The sequence below is a fragment of the Molothrus ater genome, chromosome 14 (assembly GCF_012460135.2).
Source record: "Molothrus ater isolate BHLD 08-10-18 breed brown headed cowbird chromosome 14, BPBGC_Mater_1.1, whole genome shotgun sequence".
Lineage (NCBI taxonomy): Eukaryota > Metazoa > Chordata > Aves > Passeriformes > Icteridae > Molothrus > Molothrus ater.
In genome coordinates, this window is record NC_050491.2 from 19,173,042 (window position 1) to 19,189,723 (window position 16,682).

The 16,682-nt window shown below is 49.6% G+C and overlaps 2 long non-coding RNA genes across 2 annotated transcripts; both read left to right on the top strand.

Annotated features, from left to right (window-relative positions):
- Positions 1 to 263: 263 nt before the first annotated feature.
- On the top strand, positions 264 to 3,140 carry LOC118698700 (uncharacterized). The gene is made up of 3 exons (XR_004981934.2): positions 264 to 405; positions 2,193 to 2,258; positions 3,040 to 3,140. It is a non-coding gene; the product is annotated as an uncharacterized LOC118698700 (long non-coding RNA).
- A 1,404-nt stretch (positions 3,141 to 4,544) lies between these two features.
- On the top strand, positions 4,545 to 11,762 carry LOC118698699 (uncharacterized). Its single transcript, XR_004981933.1, has 3 exons — positions 4,545 to 4,698; positions 6,288 to 6,378; positions 8,466 to 11,762. It is a non-coding gene; the product is annotated as an uncharacterized LOC118698699 (long non-coding RNA).
- The last annotated feature ends 4,920 nt before the right edge of the window (positions 11,763 to 16,682 follow it).

Genomic DNA, 16,682 nt, shown 5'->3' on the forward strand with positions numbered 1-16,682 from the left:
GGACAGCATTGCCTCTGTTCACTTTGTGCCTTTTTTCATCCAAGTTTTACTAGAGGGAGAGACAAAACAATTCATATGCTGAACCTCTTGTGATTTCCCATGATCAGCAGCTGATATTAGAAGTGTTCTTTATGTCCTGACAGGTATTTCTGTGGTTTCCCCCCTTGGCTCCTCTGCAAGGGCTGGCTCCAAGCCCCCAGCCCTGCTGTGAGGAGCTGTGCAGCACAGCCTGGCCTGTGCTGATGGTGCTGTTACTCCATCTCTTGGCAGGAAGGTGTCAGACAATGCCATGCTGCAGTGGAGGCCCTTCCTCTACTGGACCTTTCTGGGCGCCTTTGAAGGACTCGTGTTTTTCTTTGGGTTTATTTTCTTTTCCAAAACTCGTCCTTGGAAGACAACGGAAAGGTAATGGCCCCAGAGAGAGGAAGAGGAGTGTTTGTGTTGTGTGCTGCCTCTGATGTGCTGGCAGGGAATATCTGCTTGAGCTGTGCACTATGTCTCCAGTCTTGTCCAACAGTGGAGCCTTGCTTATGGTGTGATCCTGCAGCAAATGCTTGAAATAAAACATTTCCAGATCGCCATGGAAACGGGGCAGAGCTGGTTCACTCACTAGGTAAAAGGACTGGGCTCACACACAGCTCTGTGCAACACACTCTGCACAGTGCTCTCCCCTCCTGTGTGGGATCCCAGGCACTGGCCCAGGGCAGGGCAGTGTCTGTCTGTCCTTCCACCAGCGACAGCCTGGAACTGAGCACGTGCTGGGCTGGTTGTGAGCAGCTGAGTTAGCCCCCCTTGCTGAGATGGTGCTCCCTAGGGCAGCCGTGGTGCAGGGCTCCTTGTGTGCTCTGCATGCCTGGGGCTCTGGTTTCAGCCTCTTTGCCCCAGGGAGGGCTGGGCTGGCCTTTTGCTCTCTTTTGGAGCCACCACAAGTCCTCAGCTGCTGGTGGCATCAGGGTGTTGTTGTCCCTGCTGCCTGCTTGCTTGTGCCTCTGCTGTGGGGATGAGCACTTGCATTGCTGTGGGAGCTGCTGGGGTTAACTTGCACAGAAAGAGGAGGAAAAAAGATGGAGGGTTTTTTTATTTTTCCTTTTTTTCTCATTTTTTCTTATTTTGCTGGTTAACTGAGTACAGAGCAAATCATTAGTGCAGGGCAGCTGCTCAGATGGCCTGAGTGGTTTCAGGACCCTTTCCCCAAGGGAATGTGCAGTGTGTTATTAGATCTTGGCTGATGGGAAACTTCTTTACACCATCACAAGTGACCCTGAAAACACCAAAACTCTTTTTAGCGGCTAACACTTGGAGAGAAGCTGATGAAATTTCTGTATGTACATCCATACACTGCATCACTGCCAGCACTTATGGCCCCAGCTATATGCAGCCAAGCCCCTGTATTGTCAGATCAGTGCTCTTCTGTATCTGTAGCCATTCTGGCTGGATTGGAATGAAACATGAAGCACTGATGTGTTCTGCAAATGCCTTCAGAGGTCAAATCTATGTGGCACTACAATAAGATCTGTGGTTATGTCCTGTTCTGTAAACACTTATGCCTGTAAGAACTGCTACCAGCAATTGTTCATAATATCCATGTATGTTTGATTGACTCGTTTTTCACTCCTATTGACTTTAATTTTTTTGCATTTTTTGGAAACTTTTACATTTCACTTTCTGTTTTAATGTATGCATTCAGAACTTGACAGCCTTTGGTAAGCATCTCTCCCATTCATTGCCATCACTGGATTTATAGACAGTATCTGCTTTCCTTTGTGTGCATAGTCCCCAGTACCCACAAACAAACCAGCTGGGACAGCACCAGTACCCACTGGTGCCTTCTGCAAGGGGACTGCAGAGATGATGATGATGATGATGATGATGGGTGTGGCGAGAAAGCAGACACTGAGTAAATGGCCAAGAAACCCTGAGCTGCAGGTGGTGCAGTGACTGTGTCCTCATTGACATTGCTGTTAGTAGGAGGCTGTCCCTGTCACATCCCAGCTCTGTCACCTGTCTGTCTGTGGCACTGCATGGCTCAGGGTGGCGTGCGAGGCGCGTGCCGGGAGCTGCCGAGCGCCCGTGTCCCTGTCCCGTGGCTCTGTGGCTCTGTCCCTGCCCTCCCCTGCTCCCTGCCTGTCCCTGTCCCCGTGCTGTGCCTCCCAGGAGGCCAGGACGCTGTGGCAGTGCCGTGTGTTTTGCAGGTGTTTGGGAACTGGACCTTTGGGACGATTGTCTTCACCGTGCTGGTGTTCACCGTCACTCTCAAGGTCAGCACCTCCCTTCCTTCTCGGGCACTCCTTGCAGGCCTTTCCAAGGCTGGTGTGCACTGTGAAACAAACCCTGGGCTGAATGTGCTCAAGTGTCTGAGTATTTCCCACCACACTTAAATCTTCTCCCATAGAGGCAGAACCTGCTTATGCTTTCCTTCGTGTAGTCTGTGCTCTTACAGTGTTTGTTTTGTTTAAATTATTTTTCTATTTTTCTCCTCTTTTGAGGACTGCAGTTGGTTATGGTTGACTTTTCCTCACACTTTCACCTCTTGATGTTTAGTTGCAGCAAGAGGAGAGGAGCAATAGAGAATTTGGGTTTGTCCACCTTGTTTCAGACAAGGCTGAGTGCCAAAGTGATCACAAAAGCACGTGTGTCAAATAACAATAGCAAATCTATTTTGTTTCATGGAGCTTTCCAGAACAAACTGTTTGCATAAGACCTTACAAAAGGTCTTTTGTGTTTGGTTCAGGACAGCAGGTGGTGACAGGAGGCAATTACAGTCCCTGTAACCTTTAGATGTTTCTTTCCTGTAGGATCAGGGCTTGCATCAAATTTATTCCATTTAAAAGTGTCAGTTACAATTAGAACGCCACTGTTTCCCTGCTAACGTTCTGCCAGACTGTGGACATTGAAAATGTTTTTCCTGGTGCCCATATGCACAGAGGTAGCTGTTTGGAGAACCTTCAGCCTTAATGTGAAACCAGTCTGAAATGTCACATAAATGCAATGCAATGCACTGTGCATCTAAAGCCTGTTTTTGTCTCTCTGTTCCCACAGCTAGCGTTAGATACCCGATTCTGGACGTGGATGAACCACTTTGTGATTTGGGGCTCCCTTGCTTTCTATGTGTTTTTCTCATTCTTTTGGGGAGGAGTCATTTGGCAAGTACCGTTCCCTTTCCCCTTTGTTAGGGCAGTGCCGGTGCTGGCTTTGGCAGTGCAGCACCCCCTCCTCAGGGCATCCTGAGGCTGGCAGGTGCCAAGGGCTGCTCCTTCCCCTGCTGGCTGGGACAGGGCTGCCTCCCCCACGGCCCCAAAGGCAGGGCTGGAGGAGGCTGCTGCACCATGAGAGCTGTGGGAGGAGGCCTCAGCCCAGCGGAGGGAAGAGCCTCGAAGAGAGAACACCCTGGGCATCATCCAGGTGCTCGGCTTGGGCACGAGGTGTTTGCTTTTCTGCTGCTTGAGGCTCTTGTCTTTGTTGGGAGGTTCTAGAGGAAACCTTTTAGGGTCTGTTTGTGCACGTGGAGGAGAGAGACAGAAAGAACTTGAGGTGGAAAGAACCTCAGTGAAACAGAAGGAACAGGTGAGGCAGATGCAGGGAAAGGGGACCTGGTCCTCTGGGACAGAGGGGAAAATAAGCAGGAGAAAGCCAGGTCCTGGTGTTGAAATGATGGATCTGAGTAGGAGAAATTCTCATTGATGTGAGTGCACCCAGGATTGTAGGTTTCATGTGTTGCAAAAGCAGGTGACATTAGTACATTACAAACATGACAGTTTTGTATTTCCTGTGCTGCAGTCAATGTTCAGTTGACATTCACAGCACCTCTGTTTTACACCTGTGCTTTGCCATGGGATATTGGCTGGATCCCTGATCCAGCAACCTGCTAATAAGGATATGAAACAGATTTCAGTATTTTGTGTGGGGTCACAAGCTTTAGCTCTTCAGTTAACTCTTGCTGACCAACAGATCCAGATCTGCAATCTGGCCACATCTCTATCCTAAATGTGAATTTTCTACTGAAAACTCTTCCTACTGTTTAACTTGCATAGCTCAATATTTTTGATCTAACAGTAAGCAAAAACAGCTTTGGGATCCTTGTCATGAGTTACTGATGAGGTGTTTTTCACAAGCAGCTCTTGGTTGCTCTCCCTCATCAAGGAAAGGAGGAAGGGGCAAATAACCTGTTGTGACTGGGAGACTCTGGATTTCCCCTGTCAAAACCAAACCAGAAGCTATAGCCAAGCCTGACACTGAAATAAAATGTCCTGGGTTTTGATGAGGTGAATAATTTATCAGTGATGGTGGCTAAATTCAAACCCCTTCCCACCCTGAAAAGAAACAGCTGTGGAAGATGCAAAATGGCTCATGGCACTCTTCAGAAACAGTGCAGCTGGAGGCAGAAGATGCATTAGGAGAAGGATGGACAGTGTGTTTCTGTGCTGTATCCATCTGTCTGAAAGGGAGGCAGAACTGCTAATAGCTTTACCTGAAGTCTCCTTTGGTTCTGATCTTCTTGGAAAACCCATGTTAACCAGAATTTATTTGTGTCCTTTCTTTTTCAGGCCTTTCTTGAAGCAGCAAAGAATGTATTTTGTATTTGCTCATATGCTGACTTCTGTTTCCACATGGCTGGCAATAATTCTCCTGATCTTTATCAGCCTTTTCCCAGAAATTCTTCTAATAGTTTTAAAAAATATAAAAGAGAAAAATCATCAGGTAAGGAATGGAGGTGATGTATCACACTGTGTTTTTAGGAAGACTGTTCTTACCCTTAGGCACCAGATGAACCTTTAACAATAGCACATACCACTCGTGTCTCAAGGAAGGCTTTCTAGAGTCTTGCCTTGCTCTTTCACATGTCCAAAAGTTATTCTGAAAATCCTGCCTAGATCTGCAGCAGGGAGAGAGTCAAGCTGTGCCTTCCCTGGGTGGGAATGTGGTGTCTCCTAGAGAAGAGCATAAGCCTTGTCCAGCCTGAACCGATCACCAAACAGCCTCTATCTTGTCCTGAGAAGAACTGTTTGTTTTTGTGTCAGAACGGCAGGGCTGCTCCCCTGGCTGTGTCCCCAGGTGCTGTGCAGTGGGAGCAGGGTCAGCTCTGGTCACGCCTGGGGTTTTTCTGTGCCAGGGCTGCAGCAGGGCACAGCTGAAGGGACGTGGGCTGGGCTCACACGCAGTCAGGTAACGCCCACCCCTGGCCATTGAAGGAGTCACAGGAAGGTTTGGGTTGGAAGGCTCCCTAAAATCGCCCAGTCCCAGCCCCCTGCCAGGGCAGGGATGCCATTCCTAGATCAGGTTGCCCAGGGCCCCATCCTGCCTGGCCTTGGACACTCCTAGGGATGGGCATCACTGAAGGTGAAAACAGGGGAGATGGTGAGAGAGCTGTGGTTGTGTTTTGTGAGGATCCATGTACCTTCCACTTGGGTGTGATTTAGTAGTTTCTAGCTGGACACCCCTGTTGAATGGCTGGGAGTGAGTTGCTCTCAACTGCAGACATAGGAGAGCTTGGGGCCAGTGCCCTGCAAGGGTGACCTGGGGATTTCTGAGCCCCAGCTCAGCTCACCTGGGAGGTGACCCATTTCTGCCTTCAGCTGCTGAGCAAAGATCCAGCCCCTCTTGCAATACTTACTTTCAAGAGTGCTTTTTATTCATTTAACAAAGGCTCTTGTGAAATCACTTAGCAAAGTAAAGTGAGCGTCAACTAGAAAAGTCTCTTCAGATGTGCATCCCAAACTAAACATAGGCTGAGCCATATTTAAATGTACATTTTGAGTAAGAGCTTTATTGTAAGTGCCTGAAGGAGATACCAGCTCTGGATATCTGTGCCAGCCATCAGACACCAGAGTCAGCTGCCTGGTTTGTAAAGGCATCTAGGACCAGGTCGATGATTTCAAATCAAAACCCTCGTTAAGAATCCTGATCTTGATACTGAAACAGAATAAAGATCAGTGTCCCCAGGGAAGCACACAGTGAAAACCAAAATTAGGGACATTGTATGGGAGCCTGAACCACAGCTTGGTGGCCAAGGGTCCCTTCTGGAAGGGGAGGAAAGTCTTAGGCCAGGTTGTTGGGCATTTGCCCTTGATCCCAGTCAGGGACAGGGTTTCACTCCCAGTGTCCTATAACAGCACATCAGCTCTGCTCAGCCTTTATTAAATTTTCTGTGTGGTAATGTGGTGGTTGTTTTTATTTTGTTTTGGTTCTGTTTGTTTTTTTAACTGCAAGGCGCATTTGTGTTTTCCTTGGTTTCTGCCTTTCTCTTTCTTGTACTGCAATTTTCTGTCTTTTGTGCTGTTGTGAACTAGGTAACGAAGCGCCTTCCTTCCTCAGGAACATCCACTATCTTCATGCTTTCTCAAACTTCCAGCAATCACAGCTTTTCTTGGAGTGAATAAGGTGATTTCCTTTCTGAGTCGCAATGTGTTGCTTGCTCACTGCTTTCTTCTTCCTTCTAATGCCTAACTCCTGAAAACCCCCTTTTAGATGTGCTCACACAGCAGAACCTCGCTTTCCCCCACCTTTTGCCTTAATTTAAATCTTCTGCTTAAATATTTCGTCTGTCTCTTGCCCTGGGGTCTCTTGCTGCAGCTCAGCTGGGTGAGCTGGTCGTGCTCAGGGTGTCCAAGTGAGGTGGACACAGACAAAGCTGGTTACGCTCTCCTTCCTTGCTGTAGTTTTGTCTCAGTGGACCAGACAGGAGTGGGGCAAGGTGGAATTGATGCTGGTTGTCCTCTGGGTGAATTGTCCAATGGCTCAGGGCTGTCTGACCTAGGAGGAGCTCCCCAGTCCATCCCACTTGTCAGTGCTGCTGTTGTGCTTTGTGTGAGCGATCACAGCCCACGAGCCTCACATCAAGGGATAGTCCTGGACCTGCTGACTGTGGGACTGGTGGGGTCACCCACAGCCAAGCACCCTGACTGCCTGTCCCTGGTGTTTGGGTTCACTGCAGCTCTCCACCATTACTTGCTGTTCTAAAATACCAGTTGTGAGGAGATCAGAGATGTCTTCTGCTCCCTCAAAAGCACCTGCAGCGTGAATCTGCAAACACTTTGAGGAGCAGGGCAGTTTCTGAGCACCCCCCATGCCTCTGGCACTGCAGACCCAGGCGGTGCTGGTCACGGTGTGCTGCCCCATCCTTTGTGAAACGGGGCAGCTGTGAGAGGGGCTGTGTGTCCTGCACTGTGTGACCAGGCAGGCCCAGGACTCGTGTGCTATAAGTCTCTTTGCCTCGCTGTTGCAGAGCAGCAGGAAGGCACCTGATTCATTGTCGGCCAGACCTTCTGTCAGACCTCTTCTTTTAAGAACATTCTCAGATGAGTCTAATGTGTTGTAACAGGTACCCTGTGCTGAGGATTGGGATGGTTTTAAGGCATTGATTAACCAAATGTAACCCCCTCCAAATCAATTAAACCATGGTTCTTGTAATCCTCTTGACTCTCGGTGTGGGGCACCTGTCCTTGTGGAATGGAGATGCAATGCTTGGGATGCATTTTAATTTGGGAATGTTGTACTGTCCAACTTCAGAATCCCATATCTGTACAGATCCTTTCAAATATTTGGCAATATGTAAACAAATCTTTCAATCTAACTGCTACTTCAGTCTAGTATTAGCACAAAATTTAATTTGAGTGCAGCCTGAATCGTGCTAACACTGGTTATAAAAGCTGATACATTACAGTGAAGGATGGAAATCTCAGTTGTTAAAATGATTCCAGTATTGCATCTGAATGGTACCAAAATCCCTTTCTCTAGGGTGCATGCTGTTCTGTCAGATAGAAATAAGTATGTTTTAATTCATCTGCACAGATGGGAACTAAACACATGTACTTGTCTGTGTGTGTCAGCACACGGGACAGAGGCGTGTCTCGCTGTCCGTGTGTCTGCACACACAGAGCATCCTCCTACGAGCTGATTGTCAACTCTGTAGCAAGCCAATAGCAGAATAAGAGAAGTAAAAGTGCCTAATTGAATTCACAATTCTGCACTTAGGAGAGATGTTATGTGTGGTGAGCTGCAAACATAAACCTGCAGACTATCTACAAACCTCTCGCACCTCCGTGCCCACCCCTGCTGCTAAAGAAATCAGATCTGTGGGCCTGGCAGGGCCAGCAGCCAGCCTTGCCAGCCTCCAGTGCAGCTGGCACCCAGCCCCTGCAGCCAGTCCTTCCCCACTGGCATTAGGTGGTGCTCTCCACCACCACATACTGGGGCAGACTGCTGTTGGGAGGTGGCTGGCCCAGCACAGGAGCTGCAGGGGACAGTGGGGCAGATGCCACTTCTGGACTTCATGCAGCGTTTTGCAAATTGTGAAAATTTATTTATCATCTGATTACTTGGTTGTGAATGATATTTGGCACTTTTATCATGGCCTAATCATTCTTCTTCTCCTATATATAATTTTTTTTAATAACCCAGGGAAAGGTTTATGGGTTTGGGAATGTAACAGTTGCAATACATGTTTGTTTTCCTTCTGATTTTTGCAGGCTGGCCCCTTTGATCTGCCTGTGTTAGTGTCATACAAACGTATAGAGAATGGTTATGTGAAGGCTGAAGATGCTGTTACTAATTTGGCAGAAAGATATCCTCTCAGGATACCTTAAAGTGCTCCACACAAACATTGTCGTGCTGTAGGAACCCCATGGTTTTAACCTGGCAGTGACCTTTGATAGCACCAAGGACTGCAAGCAGCCTGCTGGGAGAGCAGCCAGGGCACTGGCCCCACGTTAGGCTTTGGTCTTGAGGCTTCCCTGCCCTCCCAGAAAAACCAGTTCTGCCAAATCCTGCATCATTGGAGGCTGAGACAGCATCGTTAGGAGTTCACCCAAACAGCATGGATCAAAGTGCAAGAGTGCAGTGCCAGCCCCATCTCACACTGTGGGGCTTCTGTGCCTGCTGCAGATCTGCCCGAGAGCAGCAGGGCTGCTCTAGCTCCTGCTCTGCCTGACCAAAGAAGTAGCACAGACTTCAACCCAGTCACATTCCCCTGCAGCCCCCCGAAGGCACTGGGAAGAGGCTGCTGCCCTCACACAGAAGGTGGAGGCAGCCCTGGAGCCCCTCTCTGGTCCTGGTCCTGGTCCTGGTGCTGGGACTGTGCTGCCTTGGCTGGCAGCTGCCATCCCCAGCCATGGGTTCCCAGATGGGCACAGCAGGATCACTGAAAATTTGGGAGAAATCTTGGCCACTGTCTCCTCCAGGTGGAGCTGGAAACAGTCTGTGGTGTGTCCACAGCAGTGGTGTCCGTGTGAAGACCTGCAGTGCTGGAAGTGCCAGAGCATCCTCCCACAACCAGTTTGCTGATGGTTTATTCCTGCTGGAGAGTGAAGAAAAGGTTGTTCTGTGGCTGTTTGTGATGGAAGGAAGCTTTTGTGGGGGAAAAGGAATCCCAGAAGTTGAGCTGTGCCAGACTCTGAGCCCCAGTGCCCAGGCTCCTGTGGCTGTGCTCACATTACTGCACGGTGCAGTGGCTCTAACACTTGAAAGGGTGAGGGACAGTGTGGTCCTTGGCTGATCCCAGGGACATGGGCTGTGCCTGTCAACCTGCAGCTGTATAAAACTGCATCTTGAGTTATTTGCACTAAGAAAAAAGAAGACAGATTAAAATTGAATACATGAACCTGATTTCATTTTACATTTTGTTTTTTAAATTGGCATGTTCTTTTTAAATCTACCTGTACCATGGTAGTAGGAACTTTCCTCTTTAGGTTCTGCACAGCAGAGGTGAGATGCCTGACTCTCAATATTTTTTTTTTTCTCTCTGATACTTCATGTGCAGAAAGAGCAGCTTGTTTTGTTGTGTTAAGTCATGAGCAGTGACAGAGCAGGCTGTGTGCCCCTGCTGGGTGGTGAGACAGTCCCTGCCTTGTGCTGATGTCCCCCAGAGGAGCTGCTGGGAGAAGCCTGGGGGCTCCTTTCAGAAGCAGCAAGCTCTGCACTGCTGCTGGGTTTGGCTCCTGCTCGCTCAGCTTTGTGTCAACAGAACAATTTGGGATAGACAGAACATTCCCCTCACCAAATTTGTTGAACTGCAGACTGTTAATTGTTGGAAGAATCAAGTCTTGCTCTCTGGCTGCCATCCCTGCGGTTCGGCTGCTGGCAAATCCTCTCGTGCATCATGAGGACGTTGGATGGCCTTACCTGAGTGGGAGAGGGCAGTGCACAGTCCCTGGGGCTGCTCTGCCCCCGCCCAGCACGGGAGGGATGGATGGACAGGAGCACTGTATCATACACTCTGCACTGGCCTCAGTGCATGGCCTGCTGCATGCAGGGCAGGAGCTGCACTGCCAGCATGTGCCCATGGGCAAAGCTCTCATTTCCTGCTTCTCTTTGATTTTCCCATTTTCCTAGCTCATTTCACAGACCTAGAATTCGACTTGCAGACCTTGTCCCGTGCTCAGCTTTCCTTGCAGAAATGTGGTGCCTACAGATCAAGTATGTGATGAATGCAGTGGAGATGTGCTCTACATGCCAAATCTAACCATTCTCCTTAAATACACGGTTGCTGACTTGTGTTTACATAACCTCTGAAAAATGGGCGCTGAAATGCCTAATTCCTGTGATTCAGAGCCATTCCAAGCCCGAATGGTCCCAAGCTTGACACCTTGCTTCTCAGTTTGCTTTGTGTCATGCTCTGTTCCAAGGGTCCGAGTCTGTTCCCCTGGGATTCCATTGGTGGTGTCAGTGGGAGCAGTGGAACCTGACATGTGTGTGAACTGTTCAAATAGTCGTGTAACCAGGATAATTTCTGCTGCCTGTCTCAAGCCAGAGCCTTCTGAGAACCAAATCTTTCTCTTGGCCTTTCCAAGTGTCCTGTCTCCAGCTGGAACAAGCCATTGCAATAGCTGTACGTTCAAACCCAAGGTGTGCAGGGTGGAATTCATGTGGAATGTCTTGAATAGCAGCTCTTTTGGGGAAAATGCAGTTTTTTTCTTGGGCTTGGATCTTCAGGTAGTGCACTGGTGTAGGGCTGGGTGCCCTGGTCCTGCAGGAGAGCTGATCCCTGTCACTGAGCAATGGCAAAAGCAGAATTCCGGCTGTTGTGGGTGGCTCAGGGGACACAGGAGGCCCCTTCTGAGGCTGGAGAGAGGCAGGAGAAGCGCTCATCAGGTCTGTGAGGTGTGAGGCAGCAGGACTGGAGTGGCAGCAGTGGCACAGGGATGCTCTGGTGGGTTCCCTGATGCCCTCACGGTGCCCCCAGGTACAGTCAAGGTCAGTACAGGCTTTTCGGTGGAGAAACTTGAAGGAAAAAAGGCTGGGGTTTTCTCATAATAATTTGTTGAAGTTTTATCACTGACTAGTGACACTGAAAGATAAGGAAAGTAATTAAGATTCCCTCTAAAACTCTTATGTGATAACAGTGGAGCTTGGTGTAGTCATAGCGACTTTTCAAAAACTAATCCTAATCATTATGAGAATATTATAAATTACTTGGAATTGCATAAAAGCTTCAAATTGAATTTGTACACACACAGTTGAAAAATTTTCCTAATACTGCACCATTTATCCAATTTCCCAGCTATGAATTTTTTAAAAAACCATGTAGTGTATAGAAAATGTAAATTATATACAGGCAATGAGCAGATACATTTTCAGCTTCTTGCAAAAAAGGACTGCAACCTTACATTTTTTTCACTTAAATGCAATTTTATACATTTATGTTGCTTTATATCAAGGAAATTGAATGTGAATGTTACCTTTTATGAATGCAACTTGCTCTTTTTTCATTACAGAAACTTTTGTTTGAAGTAATCAATAAACTTTGGTATGTTGTTCTGATTAATATATCTTTGTTGTCTCTCATCTCCTTGGATACTCCTCGGGGGTAGTTGATTGTGTGGACTTTTCCAGGGCAGTACGAGGGGCACAATCAGCATTTTCACAGTGGGGTAGGTGCCAGCAGGGCCATGCTTGGTTGTCTGATGTGGAGCAGCATTTGCCTAAGGAAACACTGCTTGCTTCTCATCCATTTTTTATTTTTCCAGCTGTGTATTCGCAGTTGTGGGTATCAGCTGCTGCACGTAGCTGGCCTGTGTGCCCTCCACTCCTTTCCCTCAAAATGAATGTTTAATTATGAAAGTGAGTCCTGTGAATTAAGTGAATAAATTGATTTAACTTTCTAGAATAGGTGAACCCAGGGCTTCAGCTGGCATTTAGGAACTGATGTAGGTCCATGTGCCTGATTTCCATTCACAAAGTGTTTTCCTTACTGCTGTTTTGGTTCTTGGTTCTGTCTCATGGCTGCCTGTTATAAGTAATTTTTAGTTCACAGCCTCGAAATACACAAATGAGGTTTGCAAAGTGCCTGGTGCTGGTGAGGTTCAGGCCCAATATTTGCATTGATCAAATTCAAACAACACAAGGAAACTGCGAAAGCACGACTCACAGTGTTTGTGTAATGCACAAGAAATTTATAGGCTTAACTTTCTTTTTAAGGACACGGCTCTGTTTCAAGCTGAAATGTTTGTAACGAGAAAGTGACAGTTTGAAAAATTCTGTTTTGGCTGCTTGGATGCCTGCAGCTCCCATCAGGCACCGCAGGACAGATGGCTGAGCTATTTAAAACAAACTCTAACCTTTCCCGAGTACTATTGGAAACCAGATACACGCATTGAGAATCTGAACAGCGCCAGGAGTGATAGTGAAAATGTCTGCAGGGTGGAGAGGAGCTCACTGAGCTGGCTGGCCAGGCTGGCAGGACAGGGGCTGTGAATGGGGGCTGGCCGCAGGTCACCAGTGCTTCAGAAAGCACCAAAATTAGCATTTCAAACACCCGTGTAGCCCTTCTGGTCGGAAAGGAGAAGCAGTGTCGTGCTGTACGGTGACTTTTACAAGGACAGCAGGTTTTTGAAGGCCGGGCTGTTGGCGTGTGAGGGCTCTTGGCACGTGGAGGGGTCACGGTGTCCCTGTCCCCGCTGTCCCCTGCAGCGGTTGCAGGACATGCAGCCACTGCTGGCATGGGGCTTTGCTTTACATTTTCACACGTCAGGATAACCTGCTAAGCTGGAAAATACACGGTGGCCTGGAGAAAGGGTGGGTGTGTGTGTGTGTGCACCTGTGGGTGTTCCTTCCCAAAAGCAGGAGCTGTAACAAGAAATAAGGCAAGTCTGACTGACACAGGGGAGAGTGAGAGTGGCAGAACAGAGTGGAGCCCCTCGTTTTCATTTCACATCCAAGTAGGAGACACAAAATCCTCCTCCTGATTAAACCATGCAGGTGTGGCTGGCTTCGGTGGGGCCAGGATTTCTGCCAGGCTCTGGAGGATCTGCTCAGCCTGGACCAGCTTGGGAGGAGCCTCACTGGGCAGTGCCCCTGGAGTGGGTGATGCTGCGGTCTGCACAAGAAATCCTCCCAAACCCCTGCTCATGAAAACCAACCCGAGGTTAATTACTCTTCTGCACAAGTAGTTTGCTGTGGCTGTGCTTACTCCAGAGGTGAGCAATTCCCTTGGACATCACTTTGACTCTAACCTGTGTTTAGCCAGATCTGTTTTTCCAGTTCTCGGCACTTGACTGAACAGGTATTTTTGAAGGGTGATCTTTCAAATCCAAATAATGGCTCCAGTCTCAACCCAACCTTCTAGCCTTAATGTGGGAAAGGGAGAAAAAAGTTGGGGTTTTTTTCAAATTTAAAAGCTTTAGAATTTCGTTTGAGTGGGGCTTTTTTCAGCCCCTGATCTGGAATTAATGAAATTAGTTGGAGTTCTTCCTACACCTTCTCCCTAAGATTAGATTTAAGGATGAGGCATTGCACCCACATGAAATAAATCTCTGCAAACAGGTGCTGTCAAGATTTTCCACGGCTTTAAAGGGCCCTTGCCCCTCACACACCAGTTTGTATGTGCCACCCTCAGGGTGCTAACATTGCTATGGGGCCTGGACAGGAGATCCCTGCAAAAGAAACAGCCACGTTTCTGGCTGTCAGAATTTCCTTTTAATCTGTCTCCTTGCTGCTCCTCTCTCAGTTTATCAGCTCCTGGGCAGGCAGAGGGTAACACGGATCTGGAGGAGCCCAGGGGCTGCTGGCAGTGTAAAATGTGGGCAGCTGGAGGATGCAGAGTGCCTTGCTGGGATAGCTGGGCATTGAGATGGCCCAAAGTGAGCAGCCAGGGCCCCAAACTGTGAATCTCAGTGGCCATAAGGGAAAGCCATGAGCAATTGCCCCACAAGGAAAAGCCATGAGCAGCTGCCCCATAAGGGAAATCCATGAGCAGTTGCCCTCCAGTCTGAGCTAACCCAGCTTTTCCAGCTGTGAGGCTGCCTGTGTCAGCTGAGCTGTCTGCAGCAGTGCAGCTCTGGCTGTGCAGGGTTCCTGTGGCTGTGCAGGGTTCCTGCAGCAGTGCAGCAGTGGCTGTGCAGGGTTCCTGCAGCAGTGCAGCTCTGGCTGTGCAGGGTTCCTGCAGCAGTGCAGCAGTGGCTGTGCAGGGTTCCTGCAGCAGTGCAGCTCTGGCTGGCTGTGCAGGGTTCCTGCAGCAGTGCAACAGTGGCTGTGCAGGGTTCCTGCAGCAATGCAGCTCTGTCTGGCTGTGCAGGGTTCCTGCAGCAGTGCACTCTGTCTGGCTGTGCAGGGTTCCTGCAGCAGTGCAGCTCTGGCTGGCTGTGCAGGGTTCCTGCAGCAATGCAGCTCTGGCTGGCTGTGCAGGGTTCCTGCAGCAGTGCAGCTCTGGCTGTGCAGGGTTCCTGCAGCAATGCAGCTCTGGCTGGCTGTGCAGGGTTCCTGCAGCAATGCAGCTCTGGCTGTGCAGGGTTCCTGCAGCAGTGCAGCTCTGTTTGGCTGTGCAGGGTTCCTGCAGCAATGCAGCTCTGGCTGGCTGTGCAGGGTTCCTATTCCTGCTGGCTGCACTGGGGCCAGCCCTGCCCACCTGGGGCTCGAGCAGGGGCTGGGCTGCAGAGACCTCACCCAGATCCTGTCTAAATGACTTTCCCTCCATTCAGAGAGCAAGAAATTGATTGATTGTGAAACCTTGGGGGTGGCAGCTGCATCTTCCTGGGGTGGCTCCGTTCTCCCCAAACCCTGTGTCGGAAGCGGGTGTGTGACACTCGGGGGGATGAGTCCCAGCTCCAGCAGAGCATCCCCTGCACTGAGGTGGGGCAGAGCAGGGACTTTCAGCACCTGGATGGGTCCCGTTCTCCCTGGGCCGGGGCAGTTTGGGACAAACAGCATTCCTGTGATAAGAACACAGCAGGAATGTGGCAAGGCTCTTTCTTGGCTTGTAGCCTTGTGTATCAGACGGATTTTTCATGAGTACCTGCACATGAACTGTCCCTGTCACACACATAAGAAGTGCTTTAAGACCAGACAGAAAGTCATCTGTCCAAACTGTGGTGGTGAGAACCTGCTGTGGCACCAACAAGGAGCACTGGCTGATTGTTTTTCCTTGAAAAATTCTGTATCAGTGTGAGAAGGGCCTACCAAAAGATGCTGGATTTTATATTACCACTGTTAGACCACGGCTCTTTAATTAATAGCCCTGACTGCTGAAGTGTTGGAAAAAGGCTGCTATTATAGTAAAGAGCATAATTAAAAGGTTGTTTTGGAAAAACAGGAGCATCTACTTTTCCATGCTGCCTTCCTGGGCAGCTCAGGCTCCTGAGAGAATGAGCTGGCATCGTTGGAGTCTCAGCATCAGGAAAAGTGAGACTGATGGGTCAGCCCAGTGCTGTGCTTGGAGCTCTGGCCAGCACTGGCTGGAGTACAATTTAATGTAGTGCTCATAAATCGTTCAAGGAATTTGCTAGAATGCTGCTTGCAAAGGATGGAAATGGTTTTTTGTTTGGTTTTTTTTTTTCCCCTCCAGAAGTGCTGTAGGCACTAAGGCAGGGAGTAAATCCAGCTGCAGGATGGTTTGCTGGGGTGCACTGGGTATATGGTGAATTAAAGAAAAAAAAAAGGACTGAAAGGGGAGGGAAAGGAAAGGAAGGGGAAAAGGGAGAGGAGGGAAAAGGCAGGGGGGGAAGGAGGGAGAAACAAAAGAGGGAACAGAAGGAAATACTGGAAAAAAGACTAAAAAGAAGGGGCAAAAGAGGAAAAATAGGGGAATGGAAAAAAGGGGGAAGGGGGAAAAGAAAAAGGGAAAAAAGAGGGGAAAAAGGAGGAGAAAGGGGGAAGGGTCTAAACTAAAGAAATCCAGAAAAAGGGCGAAAGGAAAAAAGGGGAAAAAGAAAAAGGAATAAAGGGGAAAAAAGGGGGAAAAGAGGAAGGGGTGGAAGAGGGAAAAAACGGCAGAAAAAGGGAAGGAAACAAACAAACAAACAAACAAACAAACAAACAAACCAGAAAGGAAAAAGCCGGGTAAGGAGCTAAAAAAAAGGGAAAGAAATGCCCGGGGCAGCGGTGCCGGTACCGGTACCGGGGCGGGGCCGGGGGCGGTGCCAGTACCGGACCGGGGCGCGGCGGGGGCGGTGCCAGTACCGGTACCGGTACCGGGGCGGTGCGGAGCGGTGCCAGCGGCGGGCAGAGGCGGTGCCGGTACTGGGGTGGTGCCAGTGCCGGGCCGGGGCCGGGGCGGTACCAGGGCGGAGGCGGTGCCGGTACCAGGGCGGAGGCGGTGCCGGTACCGGGGCGGTGCCGGGGGCGGTGCCAGTACCGGGCCGGGGCGGGGCCGGGGCGGGGCCGGGGCGGGCAGAGGCGGCGGCCCCGCCCGTCGGGCCCGGGGCGCGGAGCGGGCGCTGCGGGCGGGGAGCGCTGCCCGCGGCATGGCCCTGGCC